The sequence below is a fragment of the Carcharhinus amblyrhynchos genome, chromosome 3 (assembly GCF_965287045.1).
Source record: "Carcharhinus amblyrhynchos chromosome 3, sCarAmb.v2.hapA, whole genome shotgun sequence".
In the NCBI taxonomy this organism is placed as follows: domain Eukaryota; kingdom Metazoa; phylum Chordata; class Chondrichthyes; order Carcharhiniformes; family Carcharhinidae; genus Carcharhinus; species Carcharhinus amblyrhynchos.
Window position 1 is genome coordinate 134,639,571 of NC_137326.1, and position 17,127 is coordinate 134,656,697.

At 46.6% G+C, this 17,127-nt stretch overlaps 1 protein-coding gene across 3 annotated transcripts in view; it reads left to right on the forward strand.

Moving 5' to 3' along the window:
* Positions 1 to 3,481: 3,481 nt before the first annotated feature.
* The window catches only part of LOC145341154 (membrane-spanning 4-domains subfamily A member 8-like), a 32,949-nt gene continuing 19,303 nt past the window's right edge, over positions 3,482 to 17,127 (forward strand). Inside the window, exons 1-2 of one of the 3 annotated variants that reach the window (XM_080186058.1) lie at positions 3,482 to 3,745; positions 4,374 to 4,638. The gene's annotated coding sequence lies outside the window, so the exon portion shown is untranslated. The other 2 variants (XM_080186057.1, XM_080186059.1) reach the window with 2 other exon arrangements.

Consider the following 17,127-nt stretch of genomic DNA (forward strand, 5'->3'; position numbering starts at 1 on the left):
ACCATAAGGTGAGACTCCCCTTCAAATGATTATTTCTATGGTGTAGATCCATACCAACCTGGCCTCCCTCTGCCCCACCTCCCCACCCCCTCGCCACCAGGGAATGATCTGGCCTGTCTTCCTCCCAACTCCACCACCGATCTGAGTCAGAGAGCCGTTGGAAGTTCTGAATTTACCTCTTCAGTAGCTGGAGCACCCAGAACAAACGTTGTCGAGCATCTTTGTTTCACGGTGAATCTGAATGAGTGAACGCGATGGTAAAGGGGGAAATGTTGATAAAGTTGGGTGGGCAGTTCATTAATTCAATTTAACTGCATGCAAATGTGCAGGCGCAAATCGCATCATGACCATTTTCAGGCCTCAGTAAAGTGGGCATCTGCGTGGACGTGGGTGCAGATTGCGTTAAAGGCCTCGTCCCTGTTTATCGGGCCCTTCCATCACAACTTCTGCAATTTCAACTGCTAAGTCATCGACCAATATCCTGTTTTTAGTTTTTTTTTTAGAACTGTTTTACAAGTGATTTCCATCAGCACCCAATTTTTGTTTAACACCAGCGCGTGTGAAACTTGATATTGTTTCTCATAATTCCTATTTTTATGAACCATAGTTTGTTTTCATTATCAACTCAGACCTATTTATTATGCAGGGGGATAGGGCAGGGATTTCATGGTCCACTATGGACAAGTTTCCAGGAGGGGGGAGCCAGTAAGGTTTTGAGGGTGATTTTCAGCCCAGCTATGGTCTGGCCACCCTTGCCCCAGTTGAGGCTGTAACATTTCCGCTGATGGAGGGGGAGGGGGAGTGGGGTGGGGTGAAAGGGGAGTGGGGATGGCCTGGCAGGGTAGTCTGATCAGTGAGGGAAGGAAGTGGGGAGGATATACACTCCACAGACACCTTGCTGTAATTGAGAATCCCGACAAGAGTTGACCCCTCCTGTATTGCTCAAGAAACCCCCACACCAGCCTTCACACCCTGTCCACTATCTCCCTTGTTGTCACCCCATCCCCCAGGCTCATATCCTGGTCTCACTGAGATCCCCTGAACCTACTTCAGATTCAACTGGTTCTTGAATTGGATGCAGTCGCATCTTTGCTCCAGGGGCAACACTGGGAGCAGAAAATCAGAAACAGACTGCTTTTTGATAGTCAAGACTTTTCCAGTTTAACTGGATTTCAAATTCCCAACTTTTAAGAACATAAGAACTAGGAGCAGGAGTAGGCCATGTGGCCCCTCAAGCCTGCTCCGCCATTCAATAAGATCAGGCTGATCTTTTCATGGACTCAGCTCCACTTACCCGCCCGCTCACCCTTAATTCCTTTCCTGTTCAAAACTTTATCTATCCTTGCCTTAAAAGCATTCAGCGAGGCAGCCTCAACTGCTTCACTGGGCAGGGAATTCCACAGATTCACAACCCTTTGTGTGAAGAATTTTCTCCTCAACTCAGTCCTAAATTTGCTCCCTGTTATTTTGAGGTCATACTCCCTAGTTCTACTTTCACCTGCCAATAGAAACAACTTCCCTGCATCTATCTTATCTATAAGATGTTTCTACAAGATCTCCCCTCATTCTTCTGAATTCCAATGAGTATAGTCCCAGTTTACTCAGTCTCTCCTTATAAGCCAACCCTCTCAACCTAGTGAATCCCCTCTACACCCTCTCCAGTGCCAGTATATCCTTTCTCAAGTCAGGAGAACAAAACTATACACAGTACTCCAGGTGTCGCCTCACCAGCACCTTATCCAGCTGTAACATAACCTCGTTGTTTTTAAACTCCATCCCTCTAGCAATGAAGGACAAAAGTCCATTTGCCTTTTTAATTACCTGCTATACCTGCAAACCAACTCCTTGGGATTCTTGCACAAGGACACCCAGGTCCCTCTGCACAGCAACATGCTGCAATTTTTTACCATTTAAATAATAGTCCATTTGGCTGTTATGATCAGCACAGGTTTGGAGGGCCGAACAGCCTGTTCCTGTGCTGTACTTTTTTTGCAATCCCACCATAAACTCTCATTTGGAATGCACACAAACTCTCTCTATTAACATTGCCCCACTTTAACTAACCATGCACAAAAACACATAGGGTTTTCTTTGCAGATTACCGCCATATTCTCCAAAATATACCACAAATAACATCCATCATCACATACCATTCCTGTCCTCTTAAGAACATAAGAAATAGGAGCAGGTTTAAGCCATCTAGCCCTTCGAGCCTGCCCCGCCATTCAATAAGGTCATGGCTGATCTGAAGTGGATCAGTTCCACTTTCCCGCTTTCTCCCCACAACCCTTAACTCCCCTGTCTATCAGAAACCTATCTACCCGTAACTTAAATACATTCAATGAGGTAGCCTCCACCACTTCAATGGGCAGAGAATTCCAGAGATTTACTACGCTTTGCGTGAAGAAGTTCCTCCTCAACTCTGTTCTAAACTGACCCCCCCCCCCTTATTTTGAGGCTGTGCCCTCTAGTTCTGTTCAAAAGACAAAATTGTACCTGCCTCTACTACTATCTCTGGCAACTGGTTCCAGACACTCATCACCCTCTGAGTGAAAAAAACTGCCCTTCTGGATCTTTTTGTCTCTCTCCCCTCTCAGCTTAAACCCATGCCCTTGAGTTTTAGACTCCCCTACCTTTGGGAAAAGATGCTGACCATCTAACTGATCGATGTCCCTCGTTATTTTATAGACCTCTATAAGATCAGCCCGAAGCCTTTCTATGCTCCAGGGAAAAAAGTCCCAGTCTATCCAGCCTCTCCTTATAACTCAAAGCATCAAGTACCGGTAGCATCCGAGTAAATTAGAATGAGTGTGGCAATGGAAGACTTTGAAGAAATCAAAACCTGAGAGAGAGATAAAAATGATCACTATTGCCTAATTTAAACTTTTGCAAAATCAATCTGATTGCAGTTCCAACAGGAACATCAACTCAACATTATATATTCAGGGTGAAATCATAAATTAATAGAACATTTGCGATAAAATGTTGCTTTGTTATGAAGTGAATTCGATAATAATTTTATATTGGAGAGGGAAATGTTGCAGCCTTAACAGGTTAATGAGGGATTGAGATTAGCCGGGTCGCTCTTGCAAAGGGATGAGACGAGCTCTCTGAACTTCGCCGTCCAATATCTACCCATTCACTCACTGTAATGTGGAAACACCTTTTAACCACAGACAGGGTTCCAACCCCAAACTCCCCCAAATCCCAGTTCGATCAGGCGAGAAAAGAGCTGAATCCAGATGACCTCAGTTCTTCTCTCTGCTGACAGATGCTGCTGAAATCTCCCAGCACTTTCTCTCTTGCTTTGAGATTCCAGCATCCCTCGGTTGTTTGCTTTATAAAAGTTTGATCATTAACGTGGGATTTCTTCTCACCAGTTTCAAATACTAATCCAAACCACTCACCTCTTGGAACAAAAAAGAGACTGATTGAGCAATCAGTTTTGAAGTTAGAGCTTCCTGTGCAACACATCAGCGATGGTCTAAATTTGCCAACTTCCCTTCAGCCAGCCACTGGCCCCCCTCCCCCCTCTCCCAACCCTGTGCATCCTGCCAAATGAGTCATTTGTTGCAGAATAACAATTCAAACTGTTTCTCGGGACCTTACCCCGCCCAGGGTCTGGATCTTGGGGGCTGTGTAACTCTGAGGAGTAAAAGCCAGCCAGAGATGTGAAAGGAGGAAGTGTCTTGCTTTCGCTTGTTTCAAACCGGCAGGAGAGACACGGCCGATTCGGGAAGCAAAGGTTTTGGGCTCAGTTTTACACTGTCAGAATCTGAGATATTGTTAGCATCGTTTGTATCAAATACAAAGTTCCACTCGGTTCCCCGAACAAACGTGTCTTTTGTTTCTACATTTGTTGATCTGCTTTCCAGCTCTCTGCGGAAATGTAGGTCACATTCCTGTTGCTAAGTATTGGACTGACTGGTAATATGTCTCTTGGTTAATCTGGCTGCACTGTAACCGATGCCAAGTTCAGCTGTAACTGTGGCTATTGAAGACTGATGTGGAGATGCCGGCGTTGGACTGGGGTAAACACAGTAAGAAGCCTGGCAACACCAGATTAAAGTCCAACCCATTTATTTGGTAGCTTGGATAGATTTATCCGAAAGCTTGCGAGTTCAAATTAGCCGGTTGGACTTAAAACCTGGTGTTGCCAGACTTCTTACTGTGATACTGAAGATTGTAAAAAGTTTTACTGTGTTTACCCGGCATATCCACATATTGAAGATTCCCAGGTTGATTTCAGCGACCCTGCCTCAGTTTCTGTGTCTCTGGATTTCATTGAGTTCCTCCCTGGAATGTTGGGGGGGTGGCGATTGACTTTGAAGTTTCAAATTTCATATTCAGTTTTTTTTTACTCCTAACTTTAGAGAAAGTTTGACAGTCCATAGATCATTGACGGCAGTATCAACACTGTGCAGCCAATACGACCGCACATTTCCAAGTAATCCTCGTAATATTTTCCACGTACAGCTGGTGTGACGAAGAGATCTGAGACTCAGAGCAACCATCGCCATCACACAGGCTGGAGACCGCTCCCTCGTATTAACAGCCGAAAACACAATTTCATTCGAGTTTGGACCCACATATTGACTTGGTGGAAACATATCGGAGTGAGAATCTGACTCATCCCAGGTAAGATTCATGTCCTATTTCCAACTCGTCCTGTTCAGTCTTCACCTGATGAAGATTTTCGCCGTCACTGCTGTGTCTGAACCCCACTGGGTCACTGGGAAAGGTGAATGGGATCAGGATCTGAAAAGTAACGTGTTCAACGCTGTATGGGGAAAAGGCAGAGTGATACTCGGCGGATTGCTCCCGCAGAGAGACAGCATAGACCACAGGGGCCGATTGGCCTCCCTCTGGGCTGTAATCATTCTGTGATGTGGTAACAGAGAAAAACAGTCGACATTTTCAAGGAAATCCAGCACCTGTACAGAACCTTAGAACAAAGAAAATTACAGCACAGGGAGAGGCTCCTCCATGCTGTCCAGCTAAACTACCCTTCCAGAGACCATATCATAAGAACATAAGAAATAGGAGCAGGAGGAGGCCATCTAGCCCTTCGAGCCTGCCCCGCCATTCAATAAGATCATGGCTGATCTGAAGTGGATCAGTTCCACTTTCCCGCTTTCTCCCCATAGCCCTTAATTTCCTTATCTATCAGAAACCTATCTACCCGTGACTTAAATATATTCAGCGAGGTAGCCTCCACCACTTCAACAGGCAGAGAATTCCAGAGGTTCACCACCCTTTGAGTAAAGAAGTTCCTCCTTAACTCTGATCTAAACTGCCCCCCCCCCTATCTTGAGGCTGTGCCCTCCAGTCCTGCTATCCTTTCTAAGTGGGAAGAATCTCTCTACCTCTACCCTATCTATCCCCTTCATTATCTTATATGTCTCTATAAGATCCCCCCTCAGCCTTCTAAACTCAAACAAGTACAGACCCAGTCTATTCAATCTCTTTTCATAGTCCAACCCCCTCATCTTTGGTATCAGCTGAGTGAACCTTCTCTGCACTCCCTCCAAGGTCAATATATCCTTCCACAAGTGCGGTGACCAAAACCCTATCCCTTTATTCCCTTTATCATATCCCTTTAAAATCATATCCTTTTGTTCCCATCCCATTTATGTATTTGTCAAGATGCCCCTTAAAAGTCACTATCATATCAGCTTCCACTATCTCTCCCAGCAGCAAGTTCCAGGTACCCACCACCCTCTGTGTAAAAAAACTTGTACGGACATCTCCTTTAAACCTTGGCCCTCACATCTTAAATCTATGCCCCCTAGTAATTGACCCTTCCACCCTGGGAAAAAGCTTCTAACTATCCACTCTGTCCATGCATAATCTTGTAGACTTCTATCAGGTTGCCCCTCAACATCCGTCATTCCAGCAAGAATAAACCAAGTTTTTCCAACTCCTCCTCATAGCTGATGCTCTCCATACCAGGCAACATCCTGGTAAATCTTTTTCTGTACTCTCTCCAAAGCTTCCATATCCCTCTGGTAGTGTGGAGACCAGAATTGAAGACTATATTCCAAGTTTATAGAACCTTGCCTAACTAAGGTTCTATAAAGCTCCAACATGACTTGGCAATTTTTAAACTGAATGACTCGGCCGATAAAGGGAAGCAGGCCGTGTGCCTTCTTGATTACCTTCTCAACCTGCTTTCAGTGACCTGTGTACCTGTACCTCTGCCTATCAGTACTGTTAAGAGTTCTGCCATTTACTGTATATTTCCTATCTATATTAGACCTTCCAAAATGCATTACCTCCAGATTAAACTCCATTTGCCATCTCTCTGCCCAAGTCTCCAACCGATCTATATCCTCTTGTATCCTCTGATGGCCTTCATCGATGTCCGCAAATCCTCCAAACTTTGTGTCATCCACAAACTTACTAATAAAACCAGTTACACTTTCCTCCAAATCATTTATATATATATTTATATATATATTACAAACAGCAAAGGTCCCAGCACTGACCCCTGAGGAATGCCACTTGTCACAGCCCTCCATTCAGAAACACACCCTTCCACTGCCACCCTCAGTCTTCTATGACCGAGCCAGTTCTGTATCCACCTTGCTAGCTCACCTCTGATTCAATGCAACTTCACCTTCTGCATCAGTCTGCCACAAGGGACCTTGTCAAAGGTCTTACTGAAATTAGGCCTCATTTAGAATATTGTATACAATTCTGGTCATGACCATAAAGGTGTGGATGCTTTGGAAAGGGTACAGGAGAGGTTTACCAGGATGTTGCCTAGTCTGGAGGGTATTAGCTCTGAGGAGAATTAGATAAACTTGGTTTGTTCTCACTGAAATGATGGAGGTTGAGGGGTGACCTGATAAGATTTATGAGTGGCATGGACAGAGTGGATAGTCAGATACTCTTTCCTACAGTAGAAAAGTCAAGTACCAGGGGACACAGGTTTAAGGTGCGTGGGGAAAAGTGTAGAGGGGACACTATCCCATGAGAAAAGCTTAGAGGGTGGCACAGTGGTTGGCACTGCTGCCTCACAGTGCCCAGTTCATATCCCAGCTTGGGCCACTGTTTGTGCAGAGTCTGCACGTTCTCCCCATGTCTGCGTGGGTTTCCTCCAGGTGCTCTGGTTTTCTCCCACTTAGTGACCCTTAGTGTCAGAGGGACTAGCTAGGGTAAACACATGGCGTTGTGGGGATAGGGCCTGAATGAGATTGTGGTTGGTGCAGATTTGATGGGCCGAATGTCCTCCTTCTGTATTGTGGAATTCTGTAATGTGCAAGGCAAATTTTCTACACAGAGGGTGATGAATGTCTGGGATGTGCTGCCCGGGGTGGTGATGGGAGCAGATACAATAGGAGCATTTAAGGTGCAAATAGACAAATACATGAATAGGATGGGAATGGAAGGATGTGGTCTCTGTGAGTGCATACGGTTTTAGTTTACTTGGCATCATGATCAGTGCAGGTTTGGAGGACCAAAGAGCCTCTTCCTGTGCTGGACTGTTCTTTGTTCTTTTTTCTTTGTTTTTTGAACAATATGTAAACACACAATGAAAGGGAAATATTTCCACTTCTTCAGACAAATTGTTTAAAAAGGGTTTCAGGAAATAGCCTGGAAACTACAGGCCAGTGAGCCTCATATCTGTGGTGGGTAAGTTGTTGGAAGGTATTTTGAGAGACAGGATCTACAGGCATTTAGAGATACAAGGACTATTTAGGGACAGACAGCATGGCTTTGTGAGTGGAAAATCATGCCTTACAAATATGATTGCATTTTTTGAAGGGGTAACCAAGAAGGTAGATGAGGGCAGTGCAGTTGATGTTGTCTACATGGACTTTAGCAAGGTAACGCATGGTATGTTGTTGCATAAGGTTAAATCTGACAGGATCCAGGGTGAGGTATCTAAATGGATTCAAAATTGGCTCCTTGACAGAAGCCGAAGGGTGGCTGCAGAGGGTTGTTTTTCAAACTGGAGGCCTGTGACCAGCGGTGTGCCTCAGGGATCAGTGCTGAGTCCACTGTTATTTGTCATTTATATCAATGATTTAGATGGAAATATAGGGAGCATGGTTAGTAAGTTTGCAGATGACACCAAGATTGGTGGCATAGCAGACAGTGAAGAAAGTTATCTCCAATTGTAATGAGATCTTGATCAATTGGGCCAGTGGGCTGACGAATGGCAGATGCAGTTTAATTTCGTCAAATGCAAGATAATGCATTTTGGTAGATTGAACCAGGGCAGGATTTAGTCAGTTAATGGTAGGGTGTTGAGGAGAGTTACAGAACAAAGAGATCTAGGGGTACATGTTCATAGGTCCTTGAAAATGGAGTCACTGCTGGACAGAGTGGTGAAGAAGCCATTCAGCATGCTTGCTTTCATTGGTCAGAATGTTGAATACAGGAGTTGGGATGATTTATTGAAGTTGTACAAGACATTGGTAAGGCCAATGGAATATTGCGTGCAGTTCTGGTCACCCTATTGTAGAAAGGATATTATTAAACTCGTAAGAGTGCAGAAAAGGTTTACTAGGATGCTGCTGGGACTTGTTGGTTTGAATTATAAGGAAAGGCTGGATAAACTGGGACTTTAATCTTTGGAGCGTACGAGGCTGAGAGGTGACCTTATGGAGGTCTATAAAATAATGAGGGGCACAGATGAGCTAGATAGTCAATATCTTTTCCCAAAGTATGGGAGTCTAAAACTAGAGGGCATAGGTTTAAGGTGAGAGGGGAGAGATAGAAAAGTGTCCAGAGGGGCAATTTTTTCACACACAGAGTGGTGAGTCTCTGGAGCAAGCTGCCCGATGCAGTAGTAGGGGCAGGTACAACTTATTATTTTAAAAAGTATTTCGACAATTACATAGGTAAAATGGGTATAGAGGGATATGGCCCACATGCAGGCAATTGGGATTAGTTTAGGGGCTTAAATGAAAGGGCGGCATGGACAAGTTGGGCCGAAGGGTCTGTTTCCAATCTATAAACCCTGCTCTCCCCCTGCACTGCCCCACACTGGGTTCCCCACTCTTCCCCCACGCTGGGTTCCCCGCTCCCCCCCCACTGCCCCACGCTGGGTTCCCCGCTCCCCCCGCACTGCCCCACGCTGGGTTCCCCGCTCCCCCCGCACTGCCCCACGCTGGGTTCCCCGCTCTCCCCCCACACTGTCCCACACTGGGTTCCCCGCTCTCCCCCCGGCACTGCCCCACACTGGGTTCCCCACTCTCCCCCCACACTGGGGTTCCCTGCTCTCCCCCCGCACTGCTCCACACTGGGGTTCCCCACTCTCCCCCCGCACTGCTCCACACTGGGTTCCCCACTCTCCCCCCACACTGTCCCACACTGGGTTTCCCACTCTCCCCCCACACTGGGGTTCCCCACTCTCCCCCCACACTGTCCCACACTGAGTTCCCCACTCTCCCCCCACACTGGGGTTCCCCACTCTCCCCCCACACTGTCCCACACTGGGGTTCCCCACTCTCCCCCCACACTGCTCCACACTGGGGTTCCCCACTCTCCCCCCACACTGCTCCACACTGGGTTCCCCACTCTCCCCCCACACTGTCCCACACTGGGTTCCCCACTCTCCCCCCACACTGCTCCACACTGGGTTCCCCACTCTCCCCCCACACTGTCCCACACTGGGTTCCCCACTCTCCCCCCACACTGCCCCACACTGGGGTTCCCCACTCTCCCCCCACACTGTCCCACACTGGGTTCCCCACTCTCCCCCCACACTGTCCCACACTGGGTTCCCCACTCTCCCCCCACACTGGGGTTCCCTGCTCTCCCCCCGCACTGCTCCACACTGGGGTTCCCCACTCTCCCCCCACACTGCCCCACACTGGGTTCCCCACTCTCCCCCCACACTGCCCCACACTGGGGTTCCCCACTCTCCCCCCACACTGTCCCACACTGGGGTTCCCCGCTCTCTCCCCGCACTGCTCCACACTGGGTTCCCCACTCTCCCCCCACACTGGGGTTCCCTGCTCTCCCCCCGCACTGCTCCACACTGGGTTCCCCACTCTCCCTCCGCACTGCTCCACACTGGGTTCCCCACTCTCCCTCCGCACTGCTCCACACTGGGTTCCCCACTCTCCCCCCACACTGGGGTTCCCTGCTCTCCCTCCGCACTGCTCCACACTGGGTTCCCCACTCTCCCTCCGCACTGCTCCGCACTGGGTTCCCCACTCTCCCCCCACACTGGGGTTCCCTGCTCTCTCCCCGCACTGCTCCATACTGGGTTCCCCACTCTCCCCTCGCACTGCTCCACACTGGGTTCCCCGCACTCCACTCCTGCACTGGATCGTCCGCGTTTCCCCCAGCATGGGTTGCCCGCGGTCCCCCCTCTCCCGCGTTGCTCCACATTGGTTTTCCACCCCCCCCCCAGCCCCTTCACTGCTCCATCCTGTGTCCCTGTTGTTCTGCACTGCTCCTTTCTTACACTCTGTTAATTGACACACTCCTTTCACACTCAGTGTTAATGACACTGTTATTCTTACATTGGCTTCCTGTTTATTGCCTTGCTGCTTATCTGCTCTCTGGCTGTGAATAGCCCTGCTGTTTATCTCACTATAAGAAGTCTCACAACACTAGGTTAAAGTCCAACAGACGCCACAAGCTTTGGGAACACTGCTCCTTCATCAGGTGAGTGGGAGTCGTGTTCATAAACAGGACATATAAAGACACAAGCTCAATTTACAAGATAATGTTTGGAATGCTAGCCTTTGCTGGTAGTCAAGGCATAAAGGTGCAGACAATATGAATGGAGAGAGGGTTAAGCACAGATTAAAGAGACGGGTATTGTCTCCGACCAGGACAGTTAGTGAGATTTTGCAAGTCCAGGCAAATCATGAGGGTTACAGATAATGTGACATGAACCCAAGATCCAGGTTGTGGCCGTCCTCATCTGCGCGGAACATGGCTATCGGTCTTTTCTCAGCGATTCTGCGTTGTGTGAATGCTGCCTTGGAGAACGCTTACCCGAAAATCAGGGGCTGAATGACTGTGATTGCTGAAGTGTTCGCCAACAGAAAGAAAACACTTCTGCCCGGTGATTGTCGAGCGGTGTTCATTCACCCGTTGTCGTAGAGTTGGCATGGTCTCCGCAATGTACCATGCCTCGGGACAACCTTTCCTGCAGCGTATCAGGTAGACAACGTTGGCCGAGGTGCAAGAGTATTTACCGTGTACCTGGTGAATAGTGTTCTCAAGTGAGATGATGGTATCCGTGTCGATGATCCGGCATGTCTTGCAGAGGTTGCTGTGGCAGGGTTGTGTGGTGCCTTGGTCACTGTTCTCCTGAAGGCTGGGTAGTTTGCTGCGGACAATGGTCTGTTTGAGGTTGTGCGGTTGTTTGAAGGCAAGAAGTGGGGGTGTGGGGATGGCCTTGGCGAGATGTTCATCTTCATCAATGACATGTTGAAGGCTCCGGAGAAGATAATGTAGCTTCTCCACTCCGGGGAATTACTGGACATCTCCACATCATGTTTATCTCACTGGCCATGGCCCCACTCCTCTCACACTCCCTTGGTGTTAACATTTCAGTCTTGCCTTGCTCTTTACGTCGCATTCTCTTCACTGACGTACCACACTTTATACCCCACTCTCTACTGTGTAGTCCTGCTCTTTTATACCTTGCTGTTCAGACTAAAGTCTTGCTCTTTACAGCCCCACTCTTCCCAGTGAAATATCGCTTTTTATACACAAATATATGAATATAAGAGGAAAATCCTCAGGCATATCTTTGGCTGACACAAATAAAATATAATGGCTGATTTATTAATAGAATTCTTTGCAATCATTTTCACCTGACAGTAACAGAATAAAATACCTCTGAGAGACGTGAATCTAAAATAAATCAATGAGATTAATCTGTAAATAAAATCATGGCAATGGACAAAATTTATTCACAATACTGTACACTGTACAACTAAAACATAACCTTCCTCCTTTTATGTTTCATTCCCCTCACAATAAACGTTAACATTCAATTTAACTTTCCTAATTCCTTGCTGTAGCTGTACACTAACCTTTTATGATGCATGCACTAGGACGCCCAGAACCCTCTGCATCTCAGGGCTCTCATCATTTCGATTTCTTGCTTTATTTTCTTGCTGGCAAAATGGGTAATGTTGTATTTGCCCACAGGGACCCGGGCTCGATTCCAGTCTGTGTTGAGTCTGCATGTTCTTCCTGTGTCTGCGCTGGTTTTCTCCCAGTTCTCCAGTTTCCTCCCACAGTCCCAAGAAGTGTAGGTTAGGTGGATTAGCCGTGGCAAGCGTGTAAGGCAAGGGGTGGGCCTGGGTAAGTTGCTCTATCAGAGAGTCAGTGTGGACTCGATGGACCAAATGGCCTCCTTTTGCACTGTAGGAATTCTATGGTTCTCTGTTGTGTCTTTAAGTGTTCTTCACAACTTGTATAATGGTTTTCACTGGAGAATATTAAAAGTAGGTGAGGCAGTAACAGAAACGTTACTCATAATCTTCCAAAGTTTTCTTGTTTCAATAATTATGTTGGCCATTGAGTAATGTGCTAATGTCACTCTATTGTTTAGGGAGAATGAGAGAGAGAGAGAGAGAGAGAGACGCACAAAATGAGAGAGCTGCCAGTTTGTGGCTCGTGGGAGCATACAAGAATCTATCTTCAAGGATAGACACAGAAAGTTTCACAATACTAGGCTGGTGGTACCAAATAACCCTGTTGGACTTTAACCTGGTGTTGTGAGACTACTTACTGTGCCCACCCCGGTCCAACGCCGGCAACTCCACATCAAGAGAGTGATTGAACAGTTAAATGTGGGTCGATCAGAGAGAGACGGAATTGTTGTGTTGCTGGTAAATCAGGTCTGACTTTTTTTAATTGTGGCGATTGTGATTTTGTGACGATCACTAAGAAAGCAGAGAAGGAAGTGTCTGTGCCTGTTATCTAACTGGAGTTCAAGATTGCTTCAGACAAAGTGGACCACCATTAGTAAAAGTGAGAGTGCACCGAATTAGAGGTAACATTTAGATTTAGTTGGGAAATAGGTTGCGGAGAGAGAGAGAGGCCGGGATTAAGAGAAAAGAATTACTCTGGCACAATCTGATAAGTAGTGTTGCCCAGGAATGATTCCGGCATCCTGGTTTTTCACTATGTTCAGTAGTGACTTGAATGACTGAACAGAGAGCTGTGTATCTGGGTTTACAGGTTGTAGCGATTTAGGAGGGGAACTGATTCTGAATCCACTAAGTGGCGAAGATTGGAGCAGGAAGTTGCAAAGGGACATGGACAGATTAAATGAGTAAGCAGTTCTCTGGAAAATCGAATTTGATGCAGGGAAGTGTGAGGTCATTCACTCTGAACACATGGAAAATAAACTGCGTATTTTCTAAATAGTGAGAAACTGGAACTGTAAACGAGCCAAGGGATTCGGGAATCTAGCTACGCAAATCTTTAAACGGCATTGAACAAGTACAAACACGCAATCAAAATGGTGAATGGAATGATGGTCTTTACCCCCCAGGCCTGGAATAAAAAATGAGGAAAAGAAGAAGAAAGAGGCACATGACATGCAGAGGCAGCTGGGATCAAGTGAATCCCTTGGAAAGTATAGGAGGTATAAGAATAGAATTAAGAGAGAAATCAGGAGGGCAAAAAGAGGACACAGATTGTTATGGCAGATAAGGCAATGGAGAATCCAAAGAGCTATACATAAAGGGTAAAAGAGTAACAAGGGAGAGAGTAGGGCCTCTTAAAAATCAACAAGGTCATCTATATGCGGATCTACAAGAGATGGGTAAGATCCAAAATGACTATTTCTCATTAGTATTTACTGTTGAGAAAAGCATGGATGTTAAGGAACTTGGGGAAATAAATAGTGATTCATAAATGACCTAGATGAGGAAGTGGAGGGATGGGTTAGTAAGTTCGCTGATGATACGAAGGTCGGTGGTGTTGTGGATGGTCTGGAAGGATGTCAGAAGTTGCAGCAGGACATAAATAGGATGCAGGACTGGGCGGAGAAGTGGCAGATGGACTTCAACGCGGATAAATGTGTAGTCGTCCATTTTGGCAGGACCAATGGGATGAACGAGTACACTATCAAGGGCAGGAGTCTGAGTAGTGTTGAAGAGCAGAAGGATCTTGGGGTCCGGGTCCACAGGACTCTTAAATCGGCCTCGCAGGTGGAGGAGGTGGTCAAGAAGGCGTATGGTGTACTGGCCTTCATTAATCGAGGGATTGAGTTTAGGAGTCGGGAGGTAATGCTGCAACTTTATAAGACCCTTGTCAGACCTCACTTGGAGTACTGTGCGCAGTTCTGGTCACCTCACTATAGGAAGGACGTAGAAGCTATTGAAAGGGTACAGAGGAGATTTACAAGGATGTTGCCTGGATTGGGAGGCATGCCTTATGAAGTTAGGTTGAGGGAGCTGGGACTCTTCTCCCTGGAGAGACGAAGGTTGAGAGGCGACCTGATAGAAGTTTATAAAATGTTGAGAGGAATAGATAGGGTGGACTCTCAGAGGCTATTTCCCCGGGTTGAAATGGTCACTACGAGAGGACACAGATTTAAGGTGCGGGGAGGCAAGTACAGAAGTGATGTTAGGGGTAAGTTTTTCACTCAGAGGGTGGTGAGTGAATGGAATCGGCTGCCGTCGGTGGTGGTGGAGGCGAACTCGCTGGGGTCTTTTAAAAGACTTCTGGATGAGTATATGGGATTTAATGGGATTGGGGGTTATAGATAGGTCTATGGATTGGTAGGTATTGATGTGATCGGCGCAACTCGTGGGCCGAAGGGCCTGTTTGTGCTGTAGTGTTCTATGTTCTATGTTCTATGTCTTGAGGAGAATACACCTTACAGAGAAGGAGATGCTGGAAGTCTTAAAACGCATCAAGTTAGATAAATCCCCGGGACCTGATGAAGTGTATCCCAGGACATTGTGGGAGGATAGGGAGGAAATTGCGGGTCCCCTAGCAGAGATATTTGATTCATCGATAGTCACGGGTGAGATGCCTGAAGATTGGAGAGTGGCAAATGTTGTGCCTTTGTTTAAAAAGGGCTACAGGCCAGTGAGCCTCACGTCTGTGATGGGTAAATTGTTGGACGGTATTTTGAGAGACAGGATCTACAGGCATTTAGAGATGCAAAGACTGATCAGGGACAGTCAGCATGGCTTTGTGAGTGGAAAACTGTGTCTCACAAATTTGATTGAGTTTTTTGAAGGGGTAACCAAGAAGGTAGATGAGGGCAGTGCAGTTGATGTTGTCTACATGAACTTTAGCAAGGCCTTTGACAAGGGAGGTTGTTGCATAAGGTTAAATCTCACGGGATCCAGGGTGAGGTATCTAAATAGATACAAAACTGGCTTCTTGACAGAAGTCAGAGGATAGTTATAGAGGGTTGTTTTTCAAACTGGAGACCCGTGACCAGCGGTGTGCATCAGGGACCAGTGCTGGGTCTACTGTTATTTGTTGTTTGTAGACCATAGAACAGTACAGCACAGTACAGGCCCCCAATGTTGTGCTGAGCTATGTCCGAATGCAAGATCAAGCTATCCCACTCCCTATCATTCTGGCATGTTCCATGTGCCTATCCAATAACCACTTGAAGGTTCCACTATCACAGCAGGCAGTGCATTCCACACCCCAACCACTCTCTGAATAAAGAATCTATCTCGGACATCTCTCTTATATCTCCCACCATGAACCTTATAGTTATGCGCCCTCGTAACAGCTACATCCATCTGAGGAAGTAGTCTCTGAATGTCCTTTCTGTCTTTCCCCCTCATCATCTTATGAACTTCTGTTAAGTCACCTCTCTTCCTCCTTTGCTCTAAAGAGAAAAGCCCCAGCTCCCTCAACCTTTCTTCATAAGACCTACCCTCCAAACCAGGCAGCATCCTGGTAAATCTCCTCTGCACTCTCTCCAATGCTTCCACATCTTTCTTATAGTGAGGTGACCAGAACTGCACACAATATTCCAAATGTGGTCTCATCAATGTCCTGCATACTTGCAGCATAACCCCATGACTCTTAAACTCAAACCCCCTGTTAATAAACGCGAACACGCTATAAGCCTTCTTCACGGCTCTATCTCTCTGTTCCTCCACAATCCTCAGAACCCTACTGTTGACCCTATAATCCGCATTTAAGTTTGTCCTGCCAAATGAATAACCTTGCACTTATCAGGATTAAACTCCATCTGCCACTTTTCTGCCCAGCTCTGCATCCTATCAATGTCTCTTTGCAGCCTGTAAGAGCCCTTCACCTCATCCACTACTCCACCAATCTTGGTGTCATCAGCAAATTTACTAACCCACCCTTCAGCCCCCTCTCCCAAGTCATTGATAAAAATCACAAGTAACAGAGGACCCAGCACTGATCCCTGTGGTACACCGCTGGTAACTGGACTCCAGTCTGAAAATTTTCCCTCCACACCACCCTCTGTCTTCTACGAGATAGCCAGTTACTTATCCAATTGGCCAAATTTCCTTCTATCCCACACCTCCTTATTTTCTTCATGAGTCTACCATGGGGAACCTTACCAAAAGCCTTACTAAAATCCACGTATATGACATCAACTGCTCTACCTTCGTCCGCACACTTAGTTACCTCCGCAAAGAATTTAATCAAATTTGTAAGGCAAGACTTACCTCTCACGAAACCATGCTGACTATCCCAGATTAAGTTGTACCTTTCCAAATTGTCATAAATCCTATCCCTCAGGACCCTTTCCATTAACTTACCGATCACCGAAGTAAGACTAACTGGCCTATAATTACCAGGGTCATTCCTATTTCCTTTCTTAAAGAAAGGAAGAACATTTGCCACTCTCCGGTCCTCTGGCACAATCCCCGTGGACAGTGAGGACCCAAAGATCAAAGCTAAAGCCGCTGCAATCTCATCCCATCTGGCCCAGGGGACTTATCGACCCTCAGGTTTTTTTTCCAAAATTGCTAATACATCTTCCCTCAGAACATCTACCTCCTCCATCCTATCAGCCTATATTACACTCACATCAGTCTGGACATGATACATTAGCTTGGACAGGCCATTGTACAGACTCACCACAAAGATACTGGACTTAAAGAGACAGAATTCCGAGGAAAGGTTGCACATTTATTCTTACGCTGATAAGAGATTGGAGAGTAATCTGTACAAGGT